The sequence below is a fragment of the Schistocerca cancellata genome, chromosome 4, assembly GCF_023864275.1.
Source record: "Schistocerca cancellata isolate TAMUIC-IGC-003103 chromosome 4, iqSchCanc2.1, whole genome shotgun sequence".
In the NCBI taxonomy this organism is placed as follows: Eukaryota; Metazoa; Arthropoda; class Insecta; order Orthoptera; family Acrididae; genus Schistocerca; species Schistocerca cancellata.
This window is the reverse complement of record NC_064629.1, coordinates 656,719,632-656,736,693: the sequence shown is the minus strand read 5'-3', so window position 1 is coordinate 656,736,693 and position 17,062 is coordinate 656,719,632. Positions and strand designations below refer to the sequence as shown.

At 39.4% G+C, this 17,062-nt stretch overlaps 1 long non-coding RNA gene across 1 annotated transcript in view; it reads left to right on the top strand.

The window, feature by feature from the left end:
• Positions 1-6,074: 6,074 nt before the first annotated feature.
• LOC126184519 (uncharacterized) overlaps positions 6,075-17,062 on the top strand; it is a 39,159-nt gene continuing 28,171 nt past the window's right edge. Inside the window, exon 1 of the long non-coding RNA XR_007536833.1 lies at positions 6,075-6,182. This is a non-coding gene — a long non-coding RNA (uncharacterized LOC126184519). The remainder of the gene's footprint in view (positions 6,183-17,062) is intronic.

Below are 17,062 nucleotides of genomic sequence, written 5' to 3'. Positions count from 1 at the left end.
GACCTGCACTGCCGACTAGGCAAAGTCCTAGTGGAGGTGGTTTGTCATTGCCTTCCTCACACATGTATATAACTAAACTCATATAAAATTAACAAAAAAATAGTGATTTAAGAAATGCAGAAGAATAGCAGATACAGTGACCCATTCTGCTATGTTTCACTGCCACTACATTGACTTATATAGAGAGATAGTTACAAATACCTGACTTCATAATTCAGTGTAAAACAAAGAGCAAATCACACTTCACCTAAAGAATTTTGAAGTTAAGCAAAAGTCAAACACAGAAAATTTCAAATAATATAAATCTACAATATCAAGTATGCAACTGTCTCTGAAACCTAGTCATCATCTTATACCACAAAAATTAAAATTCATTAAAATGTTCAGTATACATGAATGTTAACTTTTAAACAATTCAGCTTTCACTCTTGAAACATTAAACAAGAAGAGACAGACCATTTTTACAATTTTGCTCACTCCTTCCATGGCAAAATCTTGGGAATACACATACTTCTGATTCCAAATTGTCCTCTAGCCTCAAATAATTCTGGCTGTTGATTCATTCCCCAATTACTTTTCTCCAATTTCTCTGGATTTCCTGATTCTCCATTTCCATATATGCACAAAAAAATACAGAAAATATTCCAAATTAGCATAATAATACAATTTTTCCCTTATGCTGAAGGAAACTGGATTAATCATCCTAACAAGTAAATTGTTAATAATATGAACATACAGAATTTTACATAATTAAATTAAAGCAGATGGAAGCTAATTTTGAATTTAAATGATTCTGAGATTAAGTCCAATAGTTAAAATTCTCCACTTTTACTTATACCAAAACTATTTCACTTCCATCATTCATTCCTGTCAGATATTTTATGTTTTTCTTGCTTGTTTAACAGATTAATTATTGGTACATTTTTAGCATATTATTATTGAAATTATAAAAAAAAATCATCTATACACATAATTTATTTCATGAATGAATCAAGTATTATAATTATCTGAAAATAGGATATGCAGCAGTATATATATTTGATTAACGATTAAATAAGTCAAGACTTCATTCAACATTTTACTTACCAAGCCATAAATTGCAGGGGTATTACTCCAATGCTGCCACAAGTAATATAAGTGACTTTTCATATAAAAAATCATCTTAGCCCTTATATAGTCAGATTTAATTACTCATGTCTGCTATCCATCAAATTCTTTCCTCGCAATCTTGTTGATTGTAGAAGTGCATTTGCAGAATTAAACTACCACAAAGACAGGGTCACTAATCATTGCTGCATCACATAATATCTCTCATATTCATAAGTAGTAGCTCCATTTTTATTAGTTTGGTGCATACGTTCATAGCGCTTTTGTCTTGCACATTGGTGTTCCAATTCTTATGGGCTTATTTATCAATTGTAATTTTTATTTGTAGTTCACTGTTGCTGTTTTTGTTTAAATGTTGTCATTCTGTTGATTGGAGATAGTGAGTGAAGCTATGGACTCCAGAAAATGGAATGCCAAGTGTAGAAATTGGAACATGTCCAACATATTCTGCTGTTTCAGTGCAACAGAGTCGAGACAGCAGTGGAGGCAGCCAGAAACATTTGCAATGTGTATTGAGTTAATGCCATGGAACAGACCATGACAAGAAAATGATTTTCTCATTTTAAGGAGGATCGTTTTGATATTAGTTATTCTCCACGTTCAGGAAGACCATCAGGATTTTATGAAGACCATTTGAATGTATTAATCCACTATGATCCATGTAAGTGTGCTAGAGAACTGGCAGATGTGGTCAACTGTCATCGTTCCATCATGGTGCCACATTAGAATGCAGTGGGGAAGATTAAAAAAATCAGGTGTTTGGGCATCACATGCTCTAAGCCAAAATTACAAAAATCAGTGGCTGGCCATATGCACATCTCTACTTGCGCATCATCAACAGGTTCATGAACAACACTAGCCATTCTTATCCTGTATCATTACTGGTGATGAGAAATTGTGTCTTTATGTCGACATAAGGAAAAGAAATGAATGGTTGAGGCCAAACAAAGCAGTAAACCCCATACAAAGATCTGTGTTCATCACTAAAAGACAATTTTATGCAACTGGTGGAACAGGAATGGTGTGGTGTACTACAAATTGCTTCCAAAAAGTGTAACCATCATTGCTAACATTTATTGTGAACAATTGAGACATCTTGCAGATTCAGTCCAAGAACAATGATCAGGAAGACTGCATGAAGTGATGCTACTCCATGATAATGTCCCCCTGCTTTCTGCTAGACTGATAAAAAACATTCACAGAAACTGAGTTTGGAAGTTATTCTACCCCCATTTTATTCACCTGATCTTGCACCCTCAGATTTTCACCTTTTCTGTTCTCTGTGAAATAACCTTCAAGCGACTTCATTTCTGAATGAAAATGCACTCTGAACATGGCTCAGTGGTTTCTTGTTCTCACAACCACATGATTCCTATAGTCACAGAACTGAAAAAGTTACTCCAGTGTTGGCAGACTATTGTAAACAGGGAAGGAGTGTATATTATTGATGACTAAAATCTCTGTTATGTGTATCTGTTGTGTTCATTAAACTTACGGAAAAACGCTACAAATTCTTTGCAACAACTCAATAAAAATACCAAATTATACTTCATCACTACATATAACACAATACACCATCAATTCAAAACATCATTATACCTCACTGATATCATCATTACTTGATTACTCCATACCTCTTCACAACAAAATTATTAAATATGAAATCATCTATTTGCTTTTTGTCCATAAAATGACTCTACAAAATGTCACTCCACAGCAATAAACAATAATAACATTTTACATTCCTTCACAAACAGACAAAAATTAATTAAGTCAAGTTTCACTTTACTTTGCACAAAAACGTGTAATCAGAATAATTGCTGGAGCTCATCCGAGATCATCCTGCAGACATTTATTTAAAGAGCTAGAGATCTTCACTGTAGCCTCACAAAATATATATTCACTTATGAAATTTGTTATTAACAATCCAAACGAATTCAAAAGTAATAGCAGTGTACATGGCTACAACACTAGGATAAAGGATGATCTTCACTACTCAAGGTTAAATCTAACTTTGGCTCAGAAGGGGGTATTATGCTGCCACAAAAGTCACTTACCTAATAGCATCAAAAGTCTGACAGATAGCCATATAGCATTTACAAGGAATTTAAAAGAATTTCTTAATGGCAACTCCTTCTACTCATTAGATGAATTTTTGGATATAGTAAGTGGGTAATTTCCCCAACCCCCACGAAAAAATATTAAAAATATTAAGTGTCATGTAATATTTTGTGTAATGTAATATCTTATATAGACATCTTTTATTAACCTGACATGTTTCACATCATTACGAAGTGTCGTATTCATGATCTATGGAACAAGTACTAATCTAATCTACTTCAGACAACACATTTTTCTTGATTTCAGCCAGAAGGGCTATACATAGACAAACTTTAATTTCCATAAGCATTACTATAGGTGACATGACTTATTTATGATCTATCATAAAAAAATACACTTGTTGACACAATGTTAGATTCTTTGGTTTGCTCCAGAATGACACTGAGTAAAACTTTTAACATGTAAAATATTAGTTCACTTTATGAATGTATGCCAACCAGCATGGATTTTGAAAACATCAATCATGTGAAACCCAACACGCACTCTTCTCACATGATATACTGAAAGCTTTGGATCAAGGCAGTTGGGTAGATGCTGTATTTCTTGATTTTCAAAAAGCATTTGCCTCAGTACTGCACCTATGCTTGTTGTCAAAACACAATCATATGAGGTACCAAGTGAGATTTCTGACAGGATTGACGACTTTTTGGTGGGGAGGACACAACCTCTTATCTTAGGCGGAGAGTCATTGTCAGATGTAGAAGTAATTTTGGGTGTGTGCCAGGTAAGTGTATTAGGACTCTTTCTGTTCATTTTGTGTATTAATTACCACACAGACAATATTAAGAGTAAAATCAAGATTTTTGTAGATGATGCAGTTATTTACAATGAAGTACTACCTGAAAGAAACTGCATAAATGTTCAGTCAGATCTTGATAAGATTTCAAAGTGGTGCAGAGATTGACAACTTGCATAAAATGTTCAGAAATGTAAAAGTTTGTGCTTCACAAAATGAGAAAACATAGTATCCTGTGACTATAAAACCAATGAGTTATTGTCAGAATCGGCCAACTCGTACAAATACCTTGGTGTAACACTTTTTAGGAATATGAAATGGAATGAAACTTCCTGGCAGATTAAAACTGTGCTGGACCAAGACTCGAACTCGGGACCTTTGCCTTTTGTGGGCAAATGCTCGACCAACTGAGCTACACAAGCATGACTCACATCCCGTCCTCACAGGTTTAATTCCGCCAGTACCTCATCTCCTACCTTCCAAACTTCACATTCTATGAAATGGAATGATCACATAGGATCAATCATGGGTAAAGCATGTGGTAGACTTTGGTTTATTGGTAGAATATTGGGGAGTGCTTACAAATCACTCATGCAACCAGTTCTAGAATATTGATCAAGTGTGTGGAACCCATACCAGTTAGGACTAACAACAGATATTGAACATATACAGAGAAGGGCAGCACGAATGGTTACAGGTTTGTGTGATCCATGAGAGAATGTCACAGAGATACTGAAGGAACTGAACTGGAAGGCACTTGAAGACAGACGTAAACTATCCCTAGAAAGCCTATTAACAAAGTTTCAAGAACCATCTTTAAATGATCACTCTAGGAATATACAGGGAGTATCAAAAAGAATCATCCAATTTGGCATGTCTGTATTTCTGAAACTAATAAACATATACAATGAATATTGTTTTTTGATGAATGGGAAATTCAAGAAAATTTTTTTCATACCTTTTCATGGGTGTTCAATATGCCCCCTTTCAGATGCACAGCATATGTCAATGCAGTATTAAAACTGTTCCAACACTGCAGCAAGCATGTCTTGAGTTACAGCTTCCACAGCTGCTGTTATGCAATGTCTCAGTTTGTTCATTATTGTCAGTAACAGAGGCACGTAAAGAGAGTCTTTTATAAACCCCCACAAGAAATAATCACGTACAGTCAGGTCCGGTGACGTTGAAGACCAGTAAAATAAGTCTGAATCATTTGGTCCAGAGTGACTGGTCCATGTTTCAGTCATTCTTTGATTTAAAAATTCCTGCACTTCCAGAAGCCAGTGTGGTGGAGCCCCATCCTATTGGTAAATGAAGTCATTTGAAGCAGTCTCCAACTGTGGCAAAAGTAAGTTATCAAGCTTATCGAGATATGTGCTTACTGTAACTGTGTTCTCGGCAAAGAAAAATTGACCATACACCTTTTCCCATGAAACGGTACAAAACACATTAAATTTTGGAGAGTCCTTCTCATGTTGTACAACTTCATGTTGTTGTTCCATACCCCATATTCTCACATTATGACAGTTCACCTTTACATTTAAATGGAATGTTGCCTCATCATTGAACACTAAGCATGGAAGAGAACTATCAACCTCTGTCTAGCCAAGAATGAAATTATGGAATTCCATACATTGTGTTTGTCACCTTCACAAAGAGCTTGCAGTAGCTGAATTTTGTAGGGTTTCATGTGTAAACATTGTTGCAACACATTCCAGATGGACATCGGGGGCATTTTGAGCTGTCGAGCTGCATGGCGAATGGATTTCTGCAGACTTCTTGTGAAACTATGGTGGATGCATTCATCGCCTGTGTCAAACACTCAGGGATGGCACAGCGATTTGCCTTTATGTAAACAACCTGTTTCTCAGAATTGTTCATTACATCATCTAATGCTCTGTACTGTAGGACAACCCACACCATACCTAGTACAAAGATCATGCTGAACAGTTATTATTGACCCAGACTGCATAAAATGTGGAACACAAACACTTTCTGTTGTCCTGACACCATTTTTACTAGAACTGAAGTGGGTGCACACTGCTGCTACCTAGCAGGAACCATGTAAAACTCGAGAGTTTGCTCTTTCCAGCAGTATGTTGTTCACACACATATCTCGAATAACATAATAGTTATGATTTTTTTCAATCAGATGATTCTTTTTGATACACCCTGTACTACAACCCCCCTACATATTGCTCACATAGGGATCATGAAGGTAAGATTAGAATAATTACTGTATGCACAGAGGAATTCAAACAATGATTCTTCCTCTGCTCCATATGTGAATGGAACAGAAGAAACCATAATAACTGGTACAATTGGACATACCTTTGTCATGAAGCTCATGGTGGTTTTCAGAGTATAGATGTAGATGTAGAGGTAGATTTACTTAACTTTGTACAATCCATTTCCACAGGAATGTTATGAGTATTTACAACTGTCTCTGAATATTAATGTATTACTTAATGCAGACAAATTTGCACAGTGTTCACATTAATTTCCATCTAAAAAATTTAATTCTCTGGTGGCCTATCTAAGACATTGCTGTCATCTAAACCATTGACTACAAACTGGGCAAGTGTCCCTCTGCTCAGATGTAAGTAACCAAGCCATTGCAATAACAAAGAGAAGCTCTAGGAGGCATGGCTATGCCATCATCTCTCATTCATCAGTGCAGTATACAGTGACTATACTTTTCTGTGGTTTTGTTTTGAGGTGCCAACCTTACTTTGGCAGCCCGCTCTTTGGATGAATCCACATTCCTCACCCTCAAAACTCCACACTACCATCATGCATGGTGGATGCATGTAATGATGGCAGCAGAGAAAATTCAGTGTGGATGCATATGAGGAGATGGAGAGTGTAATTGTAGAGGATGACAGCTACCTGTCCACACCTGGTATCGACCTTGAAAGTGACTGGGAACACCAGACAAAATACCAGTCACAGACACACCCACATTCGGAGATGCAGATGGTGTGGTCAATTGAAGAGCAAAGTGATTTTCTAGAGTGGCATGACGACTGTCCAGGCATAGTGCATCCACAGGCATTGATTCAGGCTACAGGGTGGGAGCCAGTGGTGGTGACATCAGTAGCGCCAGTTGAGGTGGCTGAGCATCAACCTCCATGGGTTCCACTGTGGATGGTGCCAGTCTTGACTGTTGGAGAGATGGAAGCAATTGCTGCTGTGAACCCCAGAGATGTGTTGGGCCTATGGACAAACATTCTGTGGTAGAATCAGTAACATACTCAGAAGCACACCAAAGCTGGTTATGGTGGCACCACTGCGGCCCTGCAGAATTTTGGATGACATAAGAAGAACGTCTGACAGCTTTGGTAGTGATTCCATGCTCCCAATGCTGTTTCTTTCTGAAAACTTTGTAGAAGACTTCATCTTGCAGCTGAAACTTTGTCTGATCAGGTGGGAGAAATTGTTTCTGTGGTGGCTGCAGAAGATGCAACAGGGTACAGTGTCTAAAACCATGTAATAATTCTGCTGCTGACTTCCTGTCACATGGCAAGTAACAGTTCAAACATTTGAATGAACTGTTCAGCTTCACTGTTAGACTGAGGGTGAAGAGGTGTGATGGTTACAGAGTGTACTGTTGGAAATCAGCTGACATGAGTTGTGGTCCACTGCCTGAGACAATGACCTCAGGAAGATGTTAAAGACAAAAATAGAAAACAAAGCCTATACTGTACATGCAGTAGTGGAGGATGTCAGGGGGACAACAAAAGAAAAGTTACTGCAAGTGTCTTCCACTAACAACCATCACATGTTCCAGAATGGACCTGCAAAGTCAATATGAATGAGTATTCATAGGCTGGACAGATGCAGCCACTCAAACAAGTATTGCAGTGGAGCTGACTGATGTTCTGCAGAAACTTCACAAAGAGAGGTCATTTCCTACATTCACTACCAAGCAAAATGATGTCTTGTGATTTGCTTCATGCAAACTACACCCCAATGAAAGTGAAGCAATAAAGATAAAACTTACCACTGAAGAGAGTGAGGAATCATGACACATGCACTGTCATTCTGTGTATGCAACAGCAGAACACCTGATATAAAAAGTAGTGACACATTACTGGGTGGTGAATTTCTTTCAAATTACAGAACCACCCATGGCACACATGTGGCAAAACAACCTTAAGAGCTGCATCAGAAACATTTGCAATGGCAACACACCAAAAATTGAGAGGAAAATTTTGAAGATTTTCAAAATTCTGTGAATCAATTTGAAAACACAATTCCTCAGATGAATCAAATGCTGTGTCAGAACAGACCAGTAATCAAAACAAGAAGTCAGCATTTGGATGTTGGGCAGTGAGCCTGTACAATAACTCACATCAATCATGAAACAATATCAGAGGCCAGCATTGCAACATCTGCACTCTCAGAGGTGGGACAGGCTTGGCAGTATTGAACAAGGCTGTCAAAGGCCAATGATCTGTCTGCAAATAGAACATCCAACCATAAAAATATTGGTGGAGTTTTCTAACACCATGGATAATGGTGAGTGCCTCTTTTTCAAGCTGGCTGTAGTTACCCTGACCTTTAGTAACAGCTTTTGATACCATAGCAATAAGTTTATCAGGAGAACCAATTTTATTGGAGAAAAGAGCTCTGATACCATAAGAAGATGCATCCACAGTTAACACATTGGGCTTAGCTGTGTCTAAATTAATCAAACATCAACAACATCTTAACAATGTGTCCTTTAATTGCTGAAATGCATTCTGGCATTCCTTGGCCCACACAAAAGGAACATTTTTCTGGGGCAGCCAGTTGAGCAATGCAGCAATTTCCACAGCATCATATAATATGAAAGCTTACTCATGACAAATAGGAGCTCCTTAATCATACAGAGTACTGGCAGATCTCTAATTGCAGTCAAATGTGAAATTGTAGGATGAACACCCTGTGCATTAATTATGTGAATTAAGTAGTTCAGTTGTTCCTGGAAGAAGGAGCACTTCTCTTTATTGCACATTAAGCTGGCCACGGAAAGAAATTGAAACAAGCAATCTAAATATTCTAAATTTTTAGCAGGTGGGTGACCCGCTACTACAATATTGTCCAAATAGTTTGTACAAGAAGGAACTTTTGCTGTTAACTGTTCCAGGAACCACTGAAAAATCGCAGGAGCTGAAGGACTTCCAAATGTTAGTCTTTGAAACTGGAACAAACCTAGGAGAGTGTTTATCATGAAGTATTTCTTGGATTTCTCATCCAGTGGTAACTACAAATATGTCTCATGCAAATCAATCTTATAGAAAAGTATCTGCCCTGTCCCAGTCTGACCATTAGTTACTCTGGACATGGAACAGGGAAGAGTCTATGACTGTTTGTGGGTTTACTGTTGCTTTAAGCTCAGTATACAGATGTAAACCACATGAAGGCTTCTGTCATAAATGTCTCTATTTATTAGGGCAATAAAAACACCAGCGTCCTGCTGTCACTTAATTGTCTGTTGTTCCACCAATAACTGAACAAAACATTTGTTAACCTGCCTGCACATTGCCTCAAAAGATTTCCACAACGTGGAAGTGTGAATGGCTTCACTGTAACTGTATGTTCATTAAGGAGCTGAACATGGTTGTCATATTTGACTGATGTGGGACTAGTGTCTGGACACAGTTCCACACGGATGGTAAACATTCACACCAATTGAAACTTCATGGTGTAGACACAGCCTAGGGGATGTTTCCAGAATGAGATTTTCACTCTGCAGCGGAGTGTGCGCTGATATGAAACTTCCTGGCAGATTAAAACTGTGTGTCGGACCAAGACTCAAACTCAGGACCTTTGCCTTTCGCGGGCAAGTGCTCTACCAACTGAGCTACCCAAGCACAACTCATGCCCTGTCCTCAAAGCTTTACTTCTGCCAGTACCTCGTCTCCTACCTTCCAAACTTTACAGAAGTTCTCCTGTGAGCCTTGCAGAACTAGCACTCCTGAAAGAAAGGATATTGCGCAGACATGGCTTAGCCACAGCCTGGGGGATGTTTCCAGAATGAGATTTTCACTCTGCAGCAGAGTGTGTGCTGATATGAAACTTCCTGGCAGATTAAAACTGTCTGCCAGACTTGCACTTGCACCCCCCCCCCCCCCCCCCAATACAGCACACACACATAAAAACAAGATTTGTCATTAATTTAATATTTTATGTGAGTAGGCCTAATTTAATTTTGTATTGTGCAAGTAATTAAAACCATGGATATAGAGTGGTTGCAGTGTAGTGTGTGATATTTTTTATTAACTCATACTGAAACTTTTGAATTTGTGCCTTCCGTATGTATTTCATAAATATTCTAAATTGCTTATGACAAAAAAAGAATCGTGGATTGAAACTTGGTTAATTACAACTGGTGGTGAAATGTGCATTGTTGTATATGCTAGAAACTACCAGGTATTTAGATAAGTAATACCTATGTATTACTTAGCACAATTCCAACCACAGAACAATGTTGATGAGAAGATACACACAGAAGAAGAAAAAGCAGAAAGAAAAGCACATGAAAGAAGCAAAAATAAGTCAAAGTGTAAGTATTATAAGGATAATCTGGAAAATAAGGTTACAAAAATTTTTTGAAGTACAAAAAATGAATTTATTTTAATAAAATTTCCATGCCTTGTAGTATAGGTCTTGTATTATTTTTCCACATAATCAACATTTACCTCAATACATTTTGTCATCTGTGGGGCAAGTTTTTTTATTCCTTTTTCAGTCAGTTCTTCACCTCAATTTTCACCTCGTTGTCGTCAGAAAAGTGTTTTCCAGGAAGGTGTTGCTTCAATTTAGTGAACAGATGATAGCCACTGGGTGCAAGATGAAGGCTGTGAGAGGGATGGCTTAAAACATCCCAACCAAATGAAGTCAACAACTCTTGTGTTGCATGAGCAGTGTGTGGACATGCATTGTCATGGAAACGGATTCCTGTGGTCAGCATCCCGCGACATTTGTTTTGCATGGCTCTGTGAATTTTCTTCATGGTCTCACAATATCTTGCAGGATTTATTGTTTCACCTCTTTCCAGAAAGTCAATGAGGGGAACCCCTTTTCTGTCCCAAAACACTGACACCATGATTTTCCTCACTGTTTGCTGAGTTTTGAAGTTTTTGGCTGGGAGAGAATGAGTACAGCGCCACTGCACTGATTGTCGTTTGCTCTCTGGAATATAGTGATAAGCCCAAGTTTCCTCTCCTATCACTGTAGAGTTGAGAAAAGCCTCCCCTTCAGTCTCAAAATGTTTAAGAAATTTGCGAGCAAAACTGGCTCTGTTCATTTTGTGTGCTTTGGTCAGCACCTTGGGCACCCATTGCACACACAACTTGCAATAATTTAGTCAATCAGTTATGATTTCATGAACAACAGTTCAGGAAATGTTTGGAGAAAGTGCATGCAGGTCATCAACTGTTGAATTGAGAGATGATGTTCTTCAATTTTTTGCACCACATCAGCAGTTACAACAGTCTTCTGTTTCTGTCTTCATCACGAATTTTTGTCTTTCCAAAATTGAAATTCTGTACCCATTTTGTCACATGCTATCTTGAGATTATGTCCTCTCCATAAACTGAAACAATTTCATGATTAATCGCAGCACCATTCATGCCCTTAGTATCTAGGTAGCAAATTATAATGTGCACTTTGCACTTAGTGGGAGTCTGAATGAGAAAGCTCATTTCTAACAGTGACCACAACACTAATCAGTGAGCTACTGATTGCTGAGAATGCTCGTTCCTTCTGCTGGCTTCCCACTACATGGCAGTGGTACCAATTCCCTACTGCACATTCCATGCTAAAGGTACATGCCTTGAAACCTTAGTTTCTGGATAATCCTCACAAATTATCATTACTTGAACATGCATGCTTCCTATTCATTACTGAAAGGAATTTTACAGATGTCAAAACAGATCAATGAGCAGCTAACAGTTGCCCAGTAGAAAAGGCATTGTTCATTTGAGCCATGACGCCTGCAACACTTGAATATTTTTATGTACTTCTGACAGGATTACCATATTCTGAAACCCCAAAATGAGAACACCTGCAACATGATTGATCACAATGCTTTTAGGATGGTTCTAGTCTGTATCTCAATAAGAGGATAGAATAAAGCAAAGATTGCTGATGTCATATCATATATATAGCTGTTCTAGAATGTTCTCTTTTTTTCTTTTTTAAATAAAGAAATATGACTTCCATACTTCTTAGCTGTTTTGTATCCCAGGTAATCAACAGTGATTGAGATGTTCCTATTGAAATCCAGGCTAAACACTTTAGGGCTTCCAAATGAAACAGTGTTAGTTCAATTTTATAATGCCAGATGACTATATTAGATGTGAAACAAACACAATAAAAGTATTATATCCTACACATCATGCATACTTCCTTTACTTTACATATGATATCCCTTGTATATTTTTCACTGGACTGAATCTTGTTTGAAAGTTCCGTTTGCTGACATAAATTAAATTATATCATTTGAATTCATTTTACAGATTCAGCTGTTAGTCTATTTCTCTCCTTTGTCTGCTGTGCCTGTATTAATAAGAAAAACTCTCAGCACTTCAAAGAAAAAGCACACAGTTTTAACTAATTCATTATACTGTTCTTCATTACTAGATACTGAGTGAGGTGGTGCAGTAGTTAGCACACAGCACTCACATTCAGGAGGACGACAGTTCAAACCCACATCCAGCCATCCTGATTTAGATTTTCTGTGATTTCCCTAAAATGCTTCAGGCAAATGTTCAGATGGTTTGTTTTAAAGGACATGGCCAATTTCCTTCTCCATCCTTCCCTTGTCAGATGGGACTGATGACCTCACTGTTTGGTCCCCTCCACCAAATCAACCAACCAACCAATTTCACTACTACATGATTCAATGCACTTGCACCATTTCTTCTGGCTTGGCTCATAAGTGGCAATAATTTCTTTTTTAAATTTCTATGATGATGTAATTCAATAACTGAAGTAAAAAGGATATGCAGTGTTGAGAAGATACAAGAAAACAAAACTCAAAATATCTTAATTCCCAGAGCTACAAAATATTAACATTAGCAGAGTACATAAAAATGTATTCAGACACTACATTAAAGATCAAAAATGCAGAAATGTCCACATAAATGGAGATGAATGCCAATTTCTGATGTAGCAATACATTTATAAAGATTTGATGTAGCACTCTGGCTGACAATGAAGTCACTTAATTAGTTTTGTGTTTTCTTCCTAAAGTTGTGTGACTTTTCTTTTAGCAGTAGCTATATTGGTACACCCAGTTTTTACATTTCAGTCTTGTGTATTGCTCTTGCTGTTTTATAACTCAGTTCTGTAATGAAACCTCTAGACTTGGCTATAGTGTGCAAAACAGGGCAGATAACAGTTGAGGAATGCAAGAGTTTAGATTAGTGAGTTTTCCTAGCTTAGACCTAGCCTGGTCCTGAAGTTGTAACTAAGTGAAAGCAACAGTCACTAAGCAGTGACTGTACTATTTATATGTTACAAAATATGATTGGTAGGCCTATAATCAATGTTCCAGAGTCTATGGCATTCTGCTTCAGATAATTTTATCTTTGCTGTGTCATGTTATCTTCTTTAGAAAAGCTTGAATCTTCTGATGTGTGTGTATTACTGTCTTTTATGGATTACACCTTCCAGTACATACTTTGAGGTTTAATGGCTTCTATGTTGACTTCTTGCAGCCTCTGATCCTGTTCTTGCTTCTGGCACACAAAACAGATTCCTTCATATTTTAGTGTAGGTGCGCATGTGTAAATCTCATCTAGAACCTACATGCTACAAAAATATCTATATCTCAAAAACTTGATACATCAGATCTTTTTTATGTACACCTGTGCACACAAATCAGTGATTTACACATGGGTAATTGCAGGTCTTCAGTTTCTGTTTTTGTTTTCAGTTTCTTGTAATTTGTAATTGGTTGCACATTTAGGTAAGAAACTAAGAACTAACAACTATCACATGTGGGTGGAAGAACAAGGATGTGTTGGCAGCAAGTGCAGGTAGAGGAGACAAAGAGGTGATAATTGCTTTCAAATACTTGAGGTCATAGTATTTTCTGTTGGAAGTGAGCTGCCACTTGATAGCAGATTCATAAGTAGGACAAAAATTCCCATGGAATTAAATCTGATGAAGATTCTTATCTGTCAGAAGCTGTATGCAGCTTCAAGATTTCATACGATCATGGGCTGTCATTACTTTGCCATTACATTTGGTTGATCCCATGTGGCTCCACTGAAAATATTGTGGGTTTTCTGGCTGTAGCAACTGACCACACACAGAAAACTCCAACGAATTACAATCAGGCGCTTTTATTAAGTTCATGTAATTACACAAAACACAAGAAAAATGCTACAGAAATTCACAGCATGCACATTGCAACCAAAGTCCATAAGACCTAACCAAAGAACCACAAGTCCCCAAAGAGCATTCACTCTGCACTTCATAGGTGGCAGTTACTCGTCCCTCCAGGAGCGCGGAGCACTGGAGGAAGGACATGGGCGTCTTCCTGTGTAGTGGTGTTGTGAGACGCTTGCTGGTTGACAGAGACATGTGCGAAGAGTCCATTTTGTCTGTGCAGGGTGGGCAGGTGCTTGTATAATCCGCCATCCAGTGGGGAGGACAGACTGGTGGACCTGCACCCGTGAACTGGACTGGCACAGACGATGTCAGTGTTGAAGTACAGGAGGAGAGGGGGGATGCGAAGCTTGAGCATTCCATCAGTGCTAAATGTTACAGTTATGCCAGCCATATCCACCCCATTTGGGATGGGGACTGTGCCCAGGATGGTGATATGTGACGTGGGGGTCGACTCACATGAAGTGTCCCCTATGCGGAGGACAAAGATGGATACCTAGTGGAGCTGCAAGGAAAGCTCATCGTGTGGGCACTCAGAGGTGTTGATTGAGATGCAGATTTCATTGGCAGTGGACATAGAGGGCACTAGGGGAGGTGGTGGGGAAAAATAAGATAGTTCAGGAGAAACACTGGAACACTCTGTGGGGAGCACTGGCTGCCAACACTTGCGACAGGTAATGTCACATGCAACATGAAGTTGAGCCTGAGGTTGTGGATTGTCACATGCAGTGCCTGAGAGAAATGAGGGTACAGTATCATCACATGCAACACCTGAGCTGCCCACAGGTGTAGGCTTGGTGCTCATATGATCATGGTGGGGCACAGGGGAGTGGGAGGTCTGTGTGAGATTGGAGTCATCACCTGACGGAGGAACATTTGACTCGAGAGGGTGTGGTACAGATTTCTCAATCAACCAGGCTGGTTTCATGTGTTGAAAGGAAACTGTCTGCTGATGGTTACTGACAAGAACATCCATAGTATTGTCCATGCGAGCCACTACTCAGAGCAGGCCAGAGTAAGGCGGCTGTAATGCCGGTTTGACTGTGTCATCCTGTAACATAATGAACTACCAAGAGTCCAGTGCCGAATGCAGAAAGACCCAAGGACAGGTGTGTGGTCATGGAAGGGCATGTGGATCACACACATGTTGACGATGGCTTTGTCACTGATGAACTCTGAGGGGAGAACTAGGGTCTCGCCATACAGGACCTCTGCAAGTGAAGCCTGGAGGTCTGTCTTGTAAGCTGTGCATTCCTAACATTACCCAGGGAAGGGCATCAGACCACTCAGCACCTTGGCACAAGAGGGCCACTTTCAGATTCCTGTGTCACCAGTCAACCAGTCCGTTGCTTTGTGAGTGGTAAGCGACAGTGCGGAATCTATCCACCCCACAGAGTTTGTTAAACAGCAGGGGTTCAAACTGCCTTCCCTGGTCAGTGGTGGTTGATGTAGGGTAGCTGAATCAAGCTATCCAGGAGGATATGAATGCACATGCTACGGAATCCACTGTGATGTCCTGCAGGGGTATTGTCTCCATCCAACATGTAACATGGACAGTGACAGACAGGATATACCTGAAACCATCAGACACGGATAACGGTCCTATGAGGTCATGATGCACATGTCGGAAGCGGCCTTTGGGGATGTTGAATTTACTTTGACGGTGTTGTGTGAGTCTGCCAACTTTGCTGTGCTGGCACTGTAAACATGCACGAGCCCAAGTACGACAATCCCTCTTCACACCTGACCACACAAAGCATTCTGTAACATGGCACATAGTGGCCTTAGCACCAGGATGTGAAAGGTTATGTAATGTAGTGAATACTTGGTGACATAGCGGAGGGGAACAATAGGCCGGGCAGTGCTCATGGATGTATCATGCCACAGTGGCCTGACCAAGCCCGGTAGGTTTTGGGAAACGATCTGGAGGGAAGTATCCAGATCCTGTTGGAGGTAGTGCAATTCAGTATCATTGTCCTGTAAGGGGGCCAATTCATCAAAATTAATGTGGGATGAAATTGCCAAAATAGGTAGTCAGCCACCACATTTTCAGAATCTCGGATGTAAAGGATGTCTGTTGTGTATTGGCAAATTAAGTCCATCTGCCAAAACCTACATTGGGGGAAGGTCAACAGTGGGGTTATGGATAGCCTCCGTGAGGGGGTGATGGTCTGTGAAAATTGTTATGTTCCTTCCTCCAATGTCGGTGCAGAAATATTTTACAGCTTCATAAACTGCAAGCAATTCTCTGTCAAATGCTGACCATTTATGTTGAGCTGTAGATAGTTTTTTGGAAAAGAAATGGAGTGGTTGTATCGTGTCACCGACATGCTGTTGGTGGACTGCACCAATTGCAAAATCATTTGCATCTGCTGCAATAGAGGTGCAGGCATCTGGTAAAGGGTGGGTGAGAGTGACACCATGTGCTAACGCTAGCTTAAGGTCTTCAAAAGCTCTCAGACCACTGTTGGTTGGTTGGTTATTTTGGGGAAGGAGACCAGACAGCGAGGTCATCGGTCTCATCGGATTAGGGAAGGACAAAGAAGGAAGTTGGCCGTGCCCTTTCAAAGGAACCATCCCGGCATTTGCCTAGAGTGATTTAGGGAAATCACAGAAAACCTAAATCAGGATGGCCGGACGTGGGATTGAACCGTCGTCCTCCCGAATGCAAGTCCAGTGTCTAACCACTGCGCCACCTCACTCGGTAGAAAC